Raw genomic sequence first — 17976 nt, forward strand, 5'->3', positions numbered from 1 at the left:
CCAAGATCTTCGCGATTCCTATGGTATATCTAATAAGCACTCTTTTCATTTTCACTCAATCACTCACGCCGTATCTAATATTATTTTACAGGACATTCCCTCTTCTTCTGTTACTTCTTCCCTCTCCCCCCCACCAGATTTTACGAGCCCCTTTAGAGCCTCAGCTATTTATAAACTACTATCACCCTTTCCCAATGATAGGCCCAGATCCAAATTGGAATTGTTGTGGGAACTGGGCCACTCTTTCTCTCCACAGACCTGGGAATCTATTTGGTCCAAAATACACACTGTCTCTCGCTCAGCTAGTACCACACAGACTTTTTATTTTTTTATAATAGGCTTTACTATGTCCCCTCTGATTTATGTAAATTTGGACTGTTGGACTCTAAGAAATGCTGGTCATGCTCTTGTATCAATAGTGACTTGTTACATATGTTTTTTCATTGTCCTAGGGTTAAACTATTTCGGTCTCGTATTTGGTCTACACTCAATAATATTTTATCCACTGATGTTCCTTTTGATATTTCATGTTTTTCTGGGTGGGTCCGCTCCCATATGGAATGTTCACAGTCATGTCTGTAAATTTATTGACCTTTTTATTGCAATTTCTTTTCAAATTATCACTACAAATTGGAAAGATACAACAAACTTTGCTTATACTGCCTGGTGGAATTTATTGTGCCATCACCACAGACTTGATCGTGCCCATGCTACATCTGTGCCTTTGTTAATCAAAAGAGATTTACTTTGGTCTCCCCTAACTGATTACCTCTCTAGACATACCCCCTGATTATTGTGGTTATTTTGTCTCTTCACTTAATGGTTATTGTTCAATGTTAACTTTAGTAATACTGCACTTTTTTGCCGCTTCTCCCCTCTCCTCTCCTCCCTCTCTTTTTCCCTTCTACAAAAACCTATAAAAGCATTGTTTATTGGTATAATGTTTTCCCCGTTTATGGGGTATATTTTGTTCATGCTCTTCATTATTGGCTGCCTTCTATTTTTTTTTTCATATTACTTGCATATGTAATGATGTTTTACATTGTTTAACCTTATTCAATAAAGCTTTTTAAACTAAAAAAAAAAAGAATAGGGAGTAAAGCGTTATTCTTTAGTGTTGGATGTTTAGAAATCTGGACTCTTAGCCTAGTTGAGGTTATCCAACCTGAAACGCAATTCTAAAGTGGAAAAGGGGAGTGGGTGATTGCCATAAAAGATGTGTTTGATCAGGTTTATTCCTTTCTTTGACCAGTCGGGCCACAACACGGTAGGACCATCAAGTTTAATTTTGGTGTTGAGACATATGGATGACAAGTTAGAATTGCAGATCTTTATTTTCAAATGATAGTCCGTTCTTCGGATAGCCTTTTTAGTGTTCTTCAGGATATATTTTGAGTGGGGGAGGTGGAAATTGTGTATCGTTAGGAATGCACCAATGGTTTGTCATCTAGTAGTTATTTTTCCAGTTTCACCCAAATTGGTATGTAATCTGCCTTCTCAAGGAAGCAGTTAGTATCTTGCTTGAACAAATATGCTGTTTGGTAGCTTCTAAAGTTAGGGAGACCTAAACCACCATTATCTTTAGAGAGCCTACATTTTTAAATAAAATGCTAGGTTTTTTGTTCCTGCCATGAAAATGTATTGACAGTGTAATTGATTTTTGTTAGTTAATCATCTTAGAGTGGCATGTGGAGAATACCCATTAGATATTTAGTTAGGGGAGTAATCATCATTTTGAGGGACCCTGCCCTACCTCGCCATGAAAGAAACTTGGGTGATCAGCCATCTAGGAGATTATTAATCTTCTTAAGTATGGAATCTTCCTTATACTTCAAAGTAGCAAAAAGGTCATTGGAACATTCTATCCCTATATATTTAATGCAGCCTGGTTACCAAGGGAGGCCTGAATCACCTAGAATGCTTTTATTTCCAATAATATTGAGAAGTTTAACCTCAGACCTGTCCTTATTGAGTGCATAGCCTGACATATCATTGAATTCTTGAATAAGATGTCATTAAGACGGCAATGAAGGTGGGGGCGTCCTCGTGGCAATTAAGATATCATCTGCATATGCAGTTATTTTTATAATGGTTTTACCGAGTGCTACCCCTGATATTCCCCTATTTTCCCTCAGATGATGTAGAAAGGGCTCTAATGCTAAGAGAAAGAGAGGAGGCGAGAGAGGGCAGTCTTGTCTGGTTACTTGTTTCAAGGCAAATGTATTAGCGAGAGCTCTAACTCTAGCAATCGAGTTGTGGTAGAGTGCCATAATCATTCATATCAGAGACTCACCCAGATTAAACTTCTCAAGGACTGAATTTAAACAGTACCAGCCAACTCTGTTAAGTGCTTTTTCTGCATCAATGTGACAAAATATTAGTGTGATGTCACTGGATAATCTTTCCTTCAGAAATCCCGCCAGTGAGGGGGTGAATGAGTTTAGATTTGCATTTTTGTAGCCTGAAAGAGACTATCATGGCATATATTTTACAAGCAAGATTAATTAATAATATTGATATATAGTTTTTGGAATCAGGGTGTCTTTCCCCTCTTTGGGGATCACAGTTATGGCAACCTCTGTGGGGGAGCCTGTGACCTGTCCAGAGTTGGCAAAGTGGGTATAGAGTTTTACTAAAAGTGGGTTAATTGTGGAGAAAGATTTAAGAAATTGTGTAGTCAACTCGTCTGGCCAGTTGATTTGCCTGTTTGAGTTTTTTGATAGCGCAGGTAAATTTCTTCTTTTGTTATTGGTCCAATAATCATTTTCATTTCCTCATCTGTTAGTTTGGGCAAGTTAGCCTTCTGTAGAAGTACTCCACATTTCTTGTGATCTAATGAAGTATTGTTTGTGTAAAAGTGTTGGTAAATATCTTTAAAGACTTTTATAAGGGTTATTGTGGACAAGGTCTTTGTCATCTGTAATGGTGTTTATGGAGTATCGTTGCAGTCTGTGTTTTAAGTATGTAGCTAGAGTTTCGACCGCTTTGTTAGCTTCACATAGTCTAATGCTTTTTTGTTTAGTGACCCAGATACCTGCTCTTATGCTTATGATTTTATTATAATCATATTTTTTCTTGACAATCTTGTTTAATACAAGGTTATCTTTAGAGGAAATATGGCTTTTTTCCAACTCTATAATTAGTTTCCTTCGCCATTATTACTTGTTAACACTATCAAGGGAAGGAAATGTCTCATGCAAGTGAACAATTTATAATGTGATTCTTTTCGGGTTGATAACTCCTGGTGTGTACCAGGGTGTTCTTGATGTTCCTGTCTCTCTTGTGTAGTCTTTCAAACTTTAGTGTCCCTGTTCTTGGGATCTAAGGATTAGATCTTAGGTTCTTAGGATTGTTTATGGTTGTATTTATTTGGTTCGTATGGACAGAATAGTTTGTGACACAAACCAATTGATGATTCCGATAATTTCTCCGGGTGTTTTCAATAATGGCTTCACTGTTGTTGATTTTTGCCCTTTGTAGGGATTTCCGTAGGGTTGCTCCAGGGTAACCATGTTGTTTAAGTTTTCAACCAACATTTTAGTTTGTTTAGTGAAGTCTTCGCTTCTGGAAAATAAAAACTTTTAAGATTTAACAACTTCCATCAATGCTTTTTACAGGAGAACTTACAGTTCGGACAATTCCTAAGGAACTCCCCTCAGCGCCTGTCGTCACTATGGCCTCGCCCCCAAGACACAGGAAAATAAAATAAAACGATAACAAAAAGGGTTTTTAGCCCGTTTCATTATCATTTTATTTTTTATGATTTGGAGAGTAGCGCTCCTACGTCATAGCAGAACAGTCGCTCCGAGGGCCTTCTTGGTGGCAGACGCCAAATTTTGAAATGTGCTCCCATCAACAGTACAAAAAGCATGATCTCCTGCATTTTAAGATGGTCTTAAAGGCCTGGCTGTAGGGGCAGTAACTGTCCTTCCTGCATGCCATCCTCTCCATCAGTTCTTTCAGCGCCAGAACACCTGTATACTTATTTTAGAGCTTTAGAAGGTGTATAATATACCATAACATAATTTAGTATAACATAACGTAACATAATATAGCATGTCCAATCAGAGGCCCTAAACCTGAAGCCTCAGTAAATCAAAATCACATTTTCTATATCTTAGTGGTAAGTCAATGGAAGATCTACTCTCCACACTGGATGAATACTTAGCTTGTTTTCCTCTTTTCCTATGCCCCAGGTGCACCCTTCTCAGCTACAAACCTCACATATGCACAAATGAGCAGCACTGGAATGAGAATAATGCTAAAGATAAACATCACAAACATGATTGCAAGGCCCATGAAATAGTGGAATCATACCATTCAAAACTAACTAAACCCATTGAACCCCATGCAAAACAACAACAGTCAAGTTTAGCAATCATAATTGTGTAAAGTACACATCTACTAATTAGTAAATCTCACAAAACGGAAAAACACCTTCATTTTAAACATCGGGCTTTATCTTGGTACCCTTCCCCAAGGAATCACCAGTTTCACAGTCACATCTACTATTCCAAAATGAGAAAACTAGAAATTCAGACCTCCGTATTAAAATCACATCAAATAAATAACAGAAGTCAGAAAAGAATTACAAATATAAAAATAAATACATCTCTTTGTTAAGTGGACCATTTAATTTTACAGTTCTGAGGTGAAAGAGGAAGGTCCCACGCAGACCCCATACAGTGGGTAATTCCCTACCTTTCCTTGTTCCAAACCGTTAGCCTTTATAAAGAAGTTTCATAATAATGTTCACAATATCAGAAAACAGGTGTTTCGGAGGTTACTAACGAACTATCTCAATAGCTTTCTGTAGTGTATGAAATGATGAATGGTCAGTAGATTCTTGAAGCTGTTTATTTCAAGTAAGATGAACAGGAATAATACCCCACCAGGAACATGATGATCACTGCTCAGCCCTCTCTCATCAACTGTCATTCCACATCCACTCCAGGCACACTAACGTTCTATTCACTCTGTCATCCATCATTCAACATTCCATACTGACATCACATACATACTGGCTGAGCAGGAAGCAAGGAGATAATATAAAGCACAACATATCTCCTTTTCTTCAACGAAAAATAAACATAATAATTTAATACATTGCGAAAGATAAAATTTGCAATATATATGCATATTTAAATTAAGACTAGAATGAAATAGACTAAGTAAATATAGGTAAACACAACCTAAGCAAATAATATATATGTACATTTAAATTAAAACTAGAATGAAATAGATTAAGTAAATATAGCTAAACACATCCCCTTCCCTTGGGAACATTATAATTGTAAAATGCAACAATACTAATGTATGTATAGAATAACCACTGCAAAGAAGGCACAGCTGAAGCTAAGTGAAAGATTATGTAGGGTATAAACAGTAGGAAGGGCGTGCGCACACCCCACTCTGAATATGTATAGAGACCAGCTCTGAACTACCCTACGAAGTAATAACCTCTAAACTTAAAGTGTCAGCAAAACAAGAAGTATCATATCATGAAGCTAAATTTGCAGTATTAAATTCGTAATATATAAATAACAACAATAAATTAAATCATGAAGGTAATACAGACTAACTGCTGTATCAAGCATTGAGAGTAATACAGATTCATATTAATTGCTGTACTTAGCATTGAAAGTAAAACCGTCTTGAAGCACTGTACTAAGCATATAACGAAACATATGCATACCTGAATTGTTGTATAAAGCATAAATATATAACATACTTATATGAATTAGTGTAAAAACATTTAAGTAACACATATTTGAAATACTGTATGAAGCATAAAACGTAATACATACTATTGGATTACTAAATTATAAGAATAGCTGTAAAAACACCTTGCATAAAATTTTGTAAATATCAGTATAAATTATTTAAACATTGCTGTATAAATTATATAAACATCACTGCTACCCTATTTACGGATGAAAATTGATAACATTGCATCTGAAAGGGAAAAGCCAAGTTAAAATTCATAAAAATATTGTAAGGCAATTCTGATCCTCATTAACCAAGCAAATGAAAGAGAAAAAGTTAAAGATGGAAAAAGAGAAGAACAGGAGAAACCACTCATAAGAAATGAGAATAGAGTGTAATAAATAGATTAAGATAGGTGAAGATTGTATCTTGTTAAACTTTAAAATAATTCCAACATTTCATAAACAGATTGCAGATTCAACACGCTGAATAAATTTTAGGATTTGGATGTTAATGCTAGACACAAAATAAACCAAGAAGGGTAGAATCAGTGTATAGGGTGTGCACTACTCACACTGTAGATTACTAGAATGTGAAGAGACCGGCTCCAACATAAAATTACCCTAAATGAATCAAATAATGCCTAGAACCCTCAGTAACGGGAATCTAAACTAATAAATGAAAATTTTTCGTTATGTGGTTGTATTATGAGTAATTTCGCCAGGTAAGTATGTAATAGTATGTATAACATTTACTCAATGTACTAAACAGATCGAATAAAAGCTGTAATATGTGAGTAAAAGCAGTAAGGTACTCTAACTTAAATCGACTGAACTCAGTAATGCAGATAAAGTAATGTCATATGATTCCTATGAAACATATAACTATATTAAAATATGGTAAAATATCGAAGTAATGTGAAACTAAAATTCTTTAACCAAGTATTGTTTTCCATGGTGATCGGTGTCTCACCCGATCTCGAACAGAGTTAGAGAATTTTCAAAATGAATTTTGTGAGCACTTTTAGTCCATATGAAGATACGAACCAAAGTTGGAGGACTCAATCTTTACTAAAGACTCCTTCAGTCTCCAAAACGTCATTGTAGTGGTGATCTCCAGGGTAGTAATGCATGGCACGTCATGAAAGCACTGAAAGATGTGTCTGAATCTCGAAATGGCATCACGTCTTCCGACGCTTGTACCGGCTGGCTTTCGGCAGATGCGTGCTCCTGCAGACTCCCACAACGTCATAGGAGCGGTGAACTTCCGGATGATTGTACAGAGACTCTATTGAAGTAAGTAGATCGCGTGACAAGGCTCGAGGTAAGAATGCCCTCGTGTACGGTTTAAATGTCGCACGATATATGCCTCTAACTGTCAGACATTCCCAAGTACTGAAAATGAGCCCAATTTTAATATCAAAAACAAGTATGAATTGGAGCACAATCTGACCTGTACCAATTGGCAGTGACTTCCCAGGACTGTTTGTCACTGAGCATATAGTCCGAGGCTCCGTAATCTTTGTAGATTTACGCCTTGAATTATAAATCACGAATAAATCTCGTATTTAGGATACAATTCCAATTGAATACAAGTTCCTTTTATATCCAGTAGATGGCAGCAACCCTTAATTCTCTCTCGCTCAATGGATAAAATACATAACTCTGACCTGACGTTGAAATCGATGTCGAGTGAGCCAGATTACTTTACCGATCTCTCTTTAACTTGTCATTAGAGCTCCGCTGTGTCCTGGATTAGTCGGATTCTCCTCAGATGGGGTTCATACTGATTCAGGATTGTTGGGAGAGTGACAGATAAATCTGAAACTGGTAGGAACAGGTCCGGTATATTTACGGATCCAAAATCAGCAAACGATCAACTGTAGGTGTTGTCTTATGAAAAGCCCCGAGTCCTGCAATTAGCTCTGAAGTACAGGCTTCCACACAATAGGATTATAATGGGAATCACCCGTTTCTCAATGAAAACCACTCGTTTTTTCAGCAAACTGTAAAGTACTCATAGGACATTTGATATATATTCCTTGCTCTCAGACTTCCACAAAAGTGAATTTTAAATGAAAGTAATTCGTTTTTTCTCTTTTGTAGCAAGAAAGGTTGTCAGACTCTGTGAATCTCAGTATTAAATCACTGTACTCCACACAATCGAATTTTGAAGGAAATCTTTTGTTTTCCTTTTCTTTTAGCAGCACAGGTTTTCCTTTTTTCTTGTTGGCAAGTTAGAGTATTTGAGCTAGATCTGGCACATATGAGAGTTTAGGGCGACCGATTACGGGGTCACTGGTGGGGTTTTGGAGTGCCAGGTAGCTTGGGGGAAAACTTTAATAATTTAAAAGTCCTTTACCTTAATTGAATTCTTCTCTTTAGGGTAGTATTGCTTGAAGGTACCTTGTAAATAGGATGTAGCACGCTGTGAGTTCTCCAAACGTCGCCAAAATGTAGTGTATGAAATGATGAATGGTCAGTAGATTCTTGAAGCTGTTTATTTCAAGTAAGATGAACAGGAATAATACCCCACCAGGAACATGATGATCACTGCTCAGCCCTCTCTCATCAACTGTCATTCCACATCCACTCCAGGCACACTAACGTTCTATTCACTCTGTCATCCATCATTCAACATTCCATACTGACATCACATACATACTGGCTGAGCAGGAAGCAAGGAGATAATATAAAACACAACACTTTCCTATTAGCTTTCATGTTAAGCGTAGATGGAAAATCTTTTTTAGGGGGTGGGGAACATTTTGCATTCTTTATGATGATTTTTCAAATACTTTGCAAATACTTTGCAACTTTTCAAAGGCTGCACGGATTTTCGATTTGGCCTTATGAATTGAAATCTCCGCAGAATGTAAACTAGCAGAAAAAACTCTCAAATGATTGCCCTTTTGCATAGCAATGTTTCACAAATGTTAAACGTATGGATAAAAAGTCTACATACATTTTCTAGCTTAGCTGGCTGTGATGAGAGTGAAAATAATGGGGCATATGTATCAAGCAAAATTGCGATCGCGAACGCCGAAATTCGCAGAATTTAGGCGTTTGCGATCGCTAATTAGTCTTAATGATATATGTAAAAGAAAATCTGCCTTGCAAAATAAGGAATCGCAAAATTTGCGATTCCTTATTTTGCAAATGCATTTAAGGAATCGCATCTTGCGATTCCTTAAATGGAATGTATGAGGCACCCAAGTTGTGTGAATATGGAAATGGAATCGCAAATTACCACCAACTACAGGTTGGTGGTAATTTGCGATTTTTTTCAAAAATTATTTTTTTTGCATTTTTCAAAGTGGCATGTGGCACACACACAGGCCCTTAGGGGATGTATGTGTGCCACATGTGCACCCATGCTCATTTCAGGGGTGCAACAGGGTGTTCTTTTGACACCCTGGCACCCTTGAAACTGCATTCTCAATTTGCGATTCTCTAATTGAGAATCGCAAATTGAGAATGTCTTCCCATTCATTCCTATGGGCCTGTAGGCCCATAGGAATGAATGGGAAGGTATTCCTTTATTGCTAATTGCAATTTGCGATTCGCAATTAGGTACTATGTAGGATTTGCTAAATTTATTGCAAATCCTACATACATAGCATTTTGCGTTTCTCAAATAGCGATTCTCGAAAATTCGCTATTTGAGAAACGCAAAACCTAACATTGATACATATGGCCCAATATCACTAGGTAGTGAAAACTGAGAACTATCTTGCAATGTGAAAGAAGGCTTTGCTCAATTGGAGGAAAACCATGAAACTTTGTAATAAGCTGCAAATCATCATCAATTTAAAAAAAAACTTTACCAGCAAATAAAATATTATTTTACTGTTAGGATTGACTCATGCATGCGTAATTTTAACTTAACACTTGACACTTGAGCAATTTTTTCTCCAGAAAAATAACTGAAAGTATTAGAAACATGAAGCCCTCTTGCACGATTCTTCCTAGTAAATTTCACTTGAAGTCACAGTAGTAGAGCCAAACCAGCTAAAAATTAGGCTTCAGTATTTATGTCCATTCTGTTATTCAATACTTTATGAACTGAGGGGAAATACAGACCACAGAACAATTCAAAGGTAACTTGCCAGAGACACCACTGCCTCACCTTAACAGGGTGTGCTAAGTGGACAGTAAAACCTTAATAGTCTGCTCAAAAAGTGACATTTTCAGGAAATACTCGAATAAGCCATCTATTGCTTTATTAGATTATTTGTTTCTTAGTTTACTGAATTTTTGCTGCTATATTGACTTTAAGATACATGTGAGTGATGAAAGCAACCATCTCCCACAAATCATAACCATGAGTAACTGTCTAAATACTGCTCCTGACAGAAATAAACTGTAAAATCTCAAAACTCACTCTAGTCACAAATCATTTTGATAAGGTGACTAAAGATCAGAAAGCTAATAATGCGTGGATTCGATGTCAAATATCACTGATGGGTGATTTTGAAGGTGTATGTAAGCATCAGAAACTGGTTGCTAAACTACATAGTGTTGCTGCAACAGTACTAACCAGTAATTCTAAGGAGCCAATTAACGATGTCGGTCTGAAAGCATTCTGAACGAATCAGTCTCGAAATGGTTTCCGACTGAATCCGATTCGGGGAGTCCGACCGACCAATTACGATGCGTCCGAACACCGTTCGTCGGACTCGCATTGTGCATGGTTGGAACGAGGGGACCCATGGGTTCTCCCATGGGTTCCTCCACCGGCCCTATTCGTAAGCCCACGGGTGAAGGGGGGGGCCTGCTACAGGGCCCCAAAGTCCGATTCCGACATCTGATCCATGTCGTTATAACCGATTCTGAAAGGCTGTCCGAATCCCTCATCATAATTGCTCGGTCAGAAACGCTGTCCTGTAGACCTGTGCGAGTAGGCTCTGACCAACTCAGTTACTCCGGATGCCATTCGGAAATGAGTCGGAACCAAATCGGAAAGTCCGATCAGTTTCCGGCCATCGTAATCGGTTGTTCAGAAATGTGTCTGGATTGGTCGGAATGGCGGCATCAAAATTGGATTCGGCCTAACCGAATGACATTCGGAGCCTTTCCGACCGACAGTGTAACTGGCCCCTAAATCTGGATTCAATAATAGTTGATATGACAATGATGTCCACACTGAACATGTATATTGGAGGAAGTTGCTAAAATATTTCCACTATTCGTATTCAGCCATGATTGCAAAACATATTGCACCATTCAGAAGCAAAAGCAGCACTTACAAAGCTTGATAAAATAAAAAAAAAAGTCAAAAAGGCATTTGGAATATTGGTTAGTAATGATTAAGGCAGTCAAATTTCCTAATTGTAAGCTCTTCTGGAAGACGACTTCTGGGAGGCTGACTGATAATCAAATAAGTAAAGCACAGACAATTGGTAGTAAAACCTGGACAGATTTCTTATTTGTATTTTAGGATACAAAAATTCCACTTTTACTTCTAAATTGGAAATTTGAAACTAAATGACATGGCAGTCACTAAATTTGAAGCAATTTATTACATTAATTTGACAAATATTTCAGATTCAAAAGGTCTAGATCAATAATCATTCTGTAAAGGGTGGAGAATTCTAAACCCTTTATTTCACTTATTCTTGTGCCGCCAACCAAAGGAAGGTTATTTGTTGCAACATTTGATGGATGACTATCAAATGTTGCAACAAGTATTAAATTATGGCAATACAATTCGGTTCCTGAGCATGAACTCTCCAGTAGATCATAAAGAAGGACCTAGTCTGAGGATGATCTTTGAACTACGGAATAGTACACAAGTTGCTATTCTGTAATTGTAGTTTGGTTTAAAATTAAGTTTAGCTACAAGGATCTCATTAGCCCTTTTTTTACTCCATTACTAGAGCAATTCCTGGGTTACTTGGTTATAATATCTCCAAAGGGACTTCAAATAGTGTAAAATGACCTTCTAAGAATTAGTACAAATTGCTGCCTAAATTGGTTAGATGTTTCGGAACTAATCATTATGATGGAGGCCAGACTTTCGTCAGACCGCCATCCTTTTGGAAATGGGACCGCCTGACTGGCTGTCGGCAGTCCCACCATGGGAATTAAGATGCAACAGCCTACTAGGCAGGGGGGCACCATAGTTTTCCAACAGGCCCCATGTCGGGAGTAAGAGGCGCCAGCTACAGGCCCCCAATGTCCCTATACTCCTGCCATTCCATGGCGGATTAACTGCCATGAAACAGCAGTCAGAAAGGAACATTGTAATCCCTACGGCGGTGCCTGAGCAGGCACCGCCACATTTGTAGGGATACAAGCCCCTCGGATCAATGGTGGTTGGTCTCTCTAACCACCTACCATCCACCTGCCATTATAATGTGGTGGGCGGTCAATATGGGTCAGATGACAGTGGGACTGCCATTGACGGGGTGACTGTGGCGGTCCCACCCCCATCGTAATGAGGCCCTTAAGACCTATTTTCAAGATTGGAATAGTACTAAGATAATATTTAAAACCAAAGCTTATGAGGCTGTGTATGATTTGCCAATAAAATCTGAACTGGGACTAGTTGAAAATTCAAAAGTCAACAAGTTATATTATGTGATCTACATGGGCAAGTCCAAAGTGCCTCAATATCAAATTTTTAAAAACACAATCAGTACCCAGAAATTGCTGTGTGGTCAACTTAACCACCTTCCAGTTCTTAACGTAACAGGGTCTGGGTGGGTATTACTCCTTCTGAAACATTTTTGGCCTTGTTTAATATCGATATCAAATCACTCATCCAATTATTGCATAATTGTGGATATTTTACTTGTTGGTTAGTGTTTTCAAATTAAAAACGTACAAGGGCCTATGCTAAATTGAATTCCGTATTATGATATTGTAAATTTTATTTTACGTATGAAATAATATTGTATGCTTACATATGTTTTTAACTGAAAAACAAAAATGAAAATGGAAAGCCTTCATTAGTTCACGTGTGAATTTGCAGGGCACCTTTAAATTGCATTTAAAGCGGCGGTGGACTGCAAGGCTGGCCAGTGTGCTCCCTGAGGTGGGGCTGTTGGGCCTCATAGCGCTTCTGGCGAGGACTGACCCATGGAGGGTTGACGCAGGAGGAGCCTGTTGCCTGAGGAGCCGGCGTACTGGTTGGGGGGTAGCAGACAGTGGTGGTGAGTGCGAGGACCGGTGGTCCTACTGCCCCAGAGGCACGGGGTGGACCCCTTGGACCCCACTGCCCAGTGGAGGTTGATTTGGCATTCTTGGGTCTCATCATTTGACGGGGCCCAACGGGGAGCTCGGCTCCAGTCCGGGGTCTAGTGGTGTCTGTTGTGCGCAATGTCCACCTCCAGGACAGGAGAGAAAAGACCCTCTAGGAACTGTTTGATAAAGCACCGAAGGGTCAGCAGGCCGACCCTGTGGCAGCGACGGCTAACCCCACTTCCGACCGAGGGGACGTATCTGAGCCCATTACTAAGTCCTTCCTTGAATCCTTGTTTAATACCCTGCGAGATGACATTCACACCCTGAAATGGGAACCCAAGGAGGATATCAAAGAGGTTCGACGAGACGTGGATGCTATTGGGGAGCGAGTGGCGGACCTAGAAGGGAAGAGCGAGGGGAGAGATGCCGAGGTGGAGGCTCTACAGCAGGAGATAATACAGATCCACAACCAGCAGGTGGTTCTCCAGACCTGCCTAGAGGACTTAGAAAATCGCTCTCGACGTCATAAGGTCAGGATCCGAGGAGTGAAGATGACTGAGGATACAAAGGACCTATTCTGTTTTGCTTGAGAGCTCTTCAATCATATATTGGGGTGTCCTCTGGACACGGAGCTCTGCCTACACAGGGCGCATCGGGTGGGTCCCCAATGCTCTGCCTCTGCCCCACCTCCGGACATTTTAGTATGCGTACAGGACTATCATACGAAGGAGGAAATCCTGCAAAAGGCTCGTCAGTTGCATCCTCTTCATTTTAGAGACCACTCGCCAGTCCTCTTTCAGGACCTGTCCGCTCTAACTTTGCAGAAACGTAGGTACTTCAAACCAGTCACGGCACTCCTACCTTTACGCAATATTTCTTATAGTTGGGGCCACCCGTTCCGCTTGGTGTTCAAGTGGGACAACAAAGTCTATCAATTGTGATCCCTGTCAGAGGCATGCAGACTCTTGGGCATTGACCCACCGGCGGATGAAGGGGACTCAGCCGATCATGCAACGGGCGGTGATGATTCCAGAACGCAATGGCGCGAGCAGAGACGCGGATGAGGCAGGCGAGAAAGCCTCCTTTGGCGGTGATTGAAGAGGGTCAGCGGGCTGCTGTAGAGAAGGTGGCATCGGGATTGGCTTCGACCTGACCTGGCTGACTTGTTCACTACTAGGGCCTGTAGTTTGCATGTTTCTCTTCGTCACTAGCCGTTGGCGGGAAGGGGTGTATCTGAGAAGTTCTCGAGTTACATGTATTACTGTGTTACCAAGCATCTACGGATGATGGACAATTTGTTTGAAAGTATTTTTCTTCACATTTTGAGGGTCGGGGAGCGAAGGGGTGTGTGGGAGGGAGTATGGTGTTCTTTGTCCACCACAGGCCTAAGTCTGTATCTAACATTCAAGATCGGCGCACGGAGGGACTTGACGCTTGTGGGACACATGGATGGTGGTTGGGTGGTAGGCTACACTAGACGCCTCAATACTCTGTGGGTTAGATGCCGGTCACAGAATTGAAAATACTCACGCTTAATGTGAGGGGGCTAAACAACCCAGTCAAGTGCATGGCCGTACTGCTCTGTCTAGAACAAGCCTGTGCCGACATTTGCCTCCTACAGGAGATGCATCTATTGCCCCGAGATTGCCATCATCTCTGTTCCCGGAAATTTCCCCTACAGTTTTTTACCTCCAATTCTACTAAGACTGCGGGGGTGGCGATACTAGTGTCTCAGGGGTTTAACGGCAAAGTCTTGCACAAGTTGGCTGAGATTAAGGGGAGGCTGTTACTTTATAGGTTTTCTTTAGGCTCACTATTGATTCTGTTTATGCGCCCAATGAAGGTCAGGAGAGGTTTTTTCATACTACACTTACGGAAGCCACATCGACACCAGACCGTCACATAGTTTTGGGGGGTGACCTCAATATGGTTTTTGACAATGTCATGGATAGGTCCTGTCAGCGTACCTCACAGGTGGGTGCACTGTCCAAGGAGGGACTGGCTCATTTCAGCAAGTTAGGTTTTAAGGACCTTTGGCGTAGCTTTGACCCCCAGAAGCATGAATATTCCTATTTTTGAACGCACACAAAAGATATGCTCGTCTAGATTACCTGCTTGCGACTCTGCCTACTCATGCCCTAGTTACGAATGTGAACATTGGGGTCGCCTCCTTGTCTGACCATACACCAGTATCTGTTGTCCTTACCCTCCCCCCAATTCAGCGTGCGCAGCGAACATGGCGCCTTAGAGAGACATTACTACACCGTAAAGATGTGATCACACGCATACAGCGCGCTATTGCGTACTATCTCTCCCATAACAGCAATAATACAGAGACTTCTCTTGCGATTCAGTGGGCAGCTTTGAAGGCAGTTCTACGAGGAGAGTTTATTGCGATCTCTGCCGCAGACATTGTAGAATGGCAATGTAAGAGAGATGAGCTTACTCAGCAAGTCAGGGAGCTTGAACGGATGCACCAGAGGACGGGGGCGCCTAGGGTATGGAGACAGCTGAAGGCGGTTAGGCAACAGCTAGCAGCGATTGACCAGGATAGGGCAGAGTTTGAGGCCTTGCGACTTCGTCACGCATACTACACGGGAGGGGATCGATGTGGGAGACTATTGGCACATAAGTTGTGAGAGGCCCAACACCAGCAAGTGATTCAGGAGATTGTTAGGGGGGATGAGAGGCGTGTCACTGAGAACCATGAGATTGCTGAAGCGTTTAGAGAGTTTTATGCTGATCTGTACTCTGGTGAGTCTGTTGATGATATGGAGGACGATGCTTTTCTAGACTCCACTCCCCTTCCGGTACTTTCGAGGGATCAGGAAGACTTTTTAGAGCGTGATTTTAGACCAGAGGAGGTCATTGCTGCCATATTCCGCCTAAAAACGGCAAAGACACCAGGGCCTGATGGGTTACCCGCGAGGTTCTATAAAATATTCTGTGTACAGGTTGTCCAGTTGCTGGTGCATCTCTTTAAGTCTTTTTCAGCACCAGGGGCAATCCCGAGTGACCTTTTGGAGGCCTCCTTTGCGGTTATACCAAAACCGGGAAAGGACCGATCACAATGTGGGGCGTACCGCCCCATTTCCCTTCTTAACGTCGATCTCAAACTGTACATGGGAATATTGGCTGCTCCGCTTGGACCACATATGGGAGGCTTAATTGATCCGGATCAGGCGGGCTTCATTCCGGAACGCCAAACCCCAGACAATACTAAACAGGCCCTCCATCTTATAGAGAAAGCAACGCGCACGGACGGGGAGTATATGATGCTTGCCATAGATGCCGAGAAGGCGTTTGACCGGGTCCACTGGCCATACCTAGCGAGAGTGCTTGAGAAGTCGGGAATGGTTCCAAAGTTCCGTACCTATGTCTTGAATTGTTATAAATTCCCTACGGCCGAGGAGGAGCTACGCTAGCAACCAAGATGGCCGCATAAGCTCCCGGCTCCGTCGACCTCCGTCGCTGGCGGATATATCCTGAACTTAATCCTGACCTCCCGCCGGACTCCCATGTGTCTGAATCGTCTCTGAGTCCAGGGGCGTAATCCCGGAGTCTGTATCACCTTTTTTGACGAAGTTAAACCGTCTTATAGTCGGGCCTACTCCAGACTATAAGCCGGGGCCTCGAGTACTGACCCAGCCGGGTTTCAGTTGAACAACATCGGCCGCGGGTACCTGGCAGGGTCCGGTCTCATCGGAGTGACACGAATTCTCGATCCTGGTGGTGGTCTCGAGTCCCTGCGTATACTGGCCAGACGGCGACGAGACGTGGATGCCGCGGTGAGTGGGGGTCCGGTTCCTGGGACCCTGCGGCAGCCCTCGGGGACCGCGGGGGGGGGCCCCGCTCTCGGCAGCGGTGTAAAGAGCGCAAAGCCTGATAATCGCCAGTCGCCTTCGCCCACCCCACTCCAGTTGGTTTTCCCGGAGTAGCCGGCCTCCGGGGTTGATGACCTGCTTTGTCATCGGTTAGCGGAGATGGATCAGACGACGTGTGGACCGACACTGGGGACTGTAATGGCCGCCATCGGGGCTCTTCACTGGCAAATGGAGGCTGCTCTTCACAACTTGACTGTACGCATCGAGACTTTTTGTTTGAGACCGGACCCTAGCCCAGAGTCAGACCTGCAACATATTGTGACCCCCGCGAAGCTTGATTTTATCCGAGAGGAGAACCCCGAGCATCATTATAATCTGATGCCTATTGTATCTGCGCAACTACAGCAGCCCGCGACTGGAGCCCCTGACCAGCCAGCAAGTTCGGCAAAGTCATCGCCCGCACAGGACTTATCTCTTTCTTCGTTTTTGGAGACCTCCATTGATATTCTTTGGATTGACTTTCGTGTTTTTGATAGACTTCGAGACTTGACTCTTCTGCCCCTTTCATGCTATATTGATCTCTACCCTTTTCTACAACGTCTTGACTCTTTTGCTGTTATGCTGGTCCTATTGAATAGTGTTTGTGTGATGGATCGTAGAGGCCAGGGCTGAACTTGACTGTTTTGATTCTGTACAGGGACTTCCTTTGACACTGCTGGGTGGTAACGGTGGGAGTGAGGGCCAGATGGGATTCTGTTTTTTTGGGTTTGGTGTACTGACTGTGTTCGACAATGGGATTTGCTGCCTCTGTGGTGTCTGGGGCTGGGCGGGATGGTCTTTTCTCTTTTGGTGATTTCCCTATCAGATTGCTTATAAGCCTGCTTTACCTCGCTTAGTACCATGGTAGGAAATATCTGCTTGCGGCGGGGGGGGAGGGGAGTCCGGGAGCCCGCATTGTATCGTAGGACATTCCTCCTCCATCTTTTCCCTTCCTTGGGGTGTAGTTTAGGGGGCGACAGGCACGCTGCTAGTGGGGTTAGGTCGTAGCCATCCGCAGGGGTGCAGGGTGGGGGGTTGAGGGAGGGTTTTTTATTTTTCCTTTATTTTGTTCTATGACCTATCTTTTTCCCTTTTCCTTTCTTCACAAGAGATGTGGCATATTCTCCTGAGCTTGTTGTTATGCATATTCGGGTGTCGAGTGTCCATTTTTATATCCTGAATCCTTGGTGGGCAGATTCTGATAATGTTTGCTTATGAAT

Source organism: Lissotriton helveticus, chromosome 10, assembly GCF_964261635.1.
Source record: "Lissotriton helveticus chromosome 10, aLisHel1.1, whole genome shotgun sequence".
In the NCBI taxonomy this organism is placed as follows: Eukaryota; Metazoa; Chordata; class Amphibia; order Caudata; family Salamandridae; genus Lissotriton; species Lissotriton helveticus.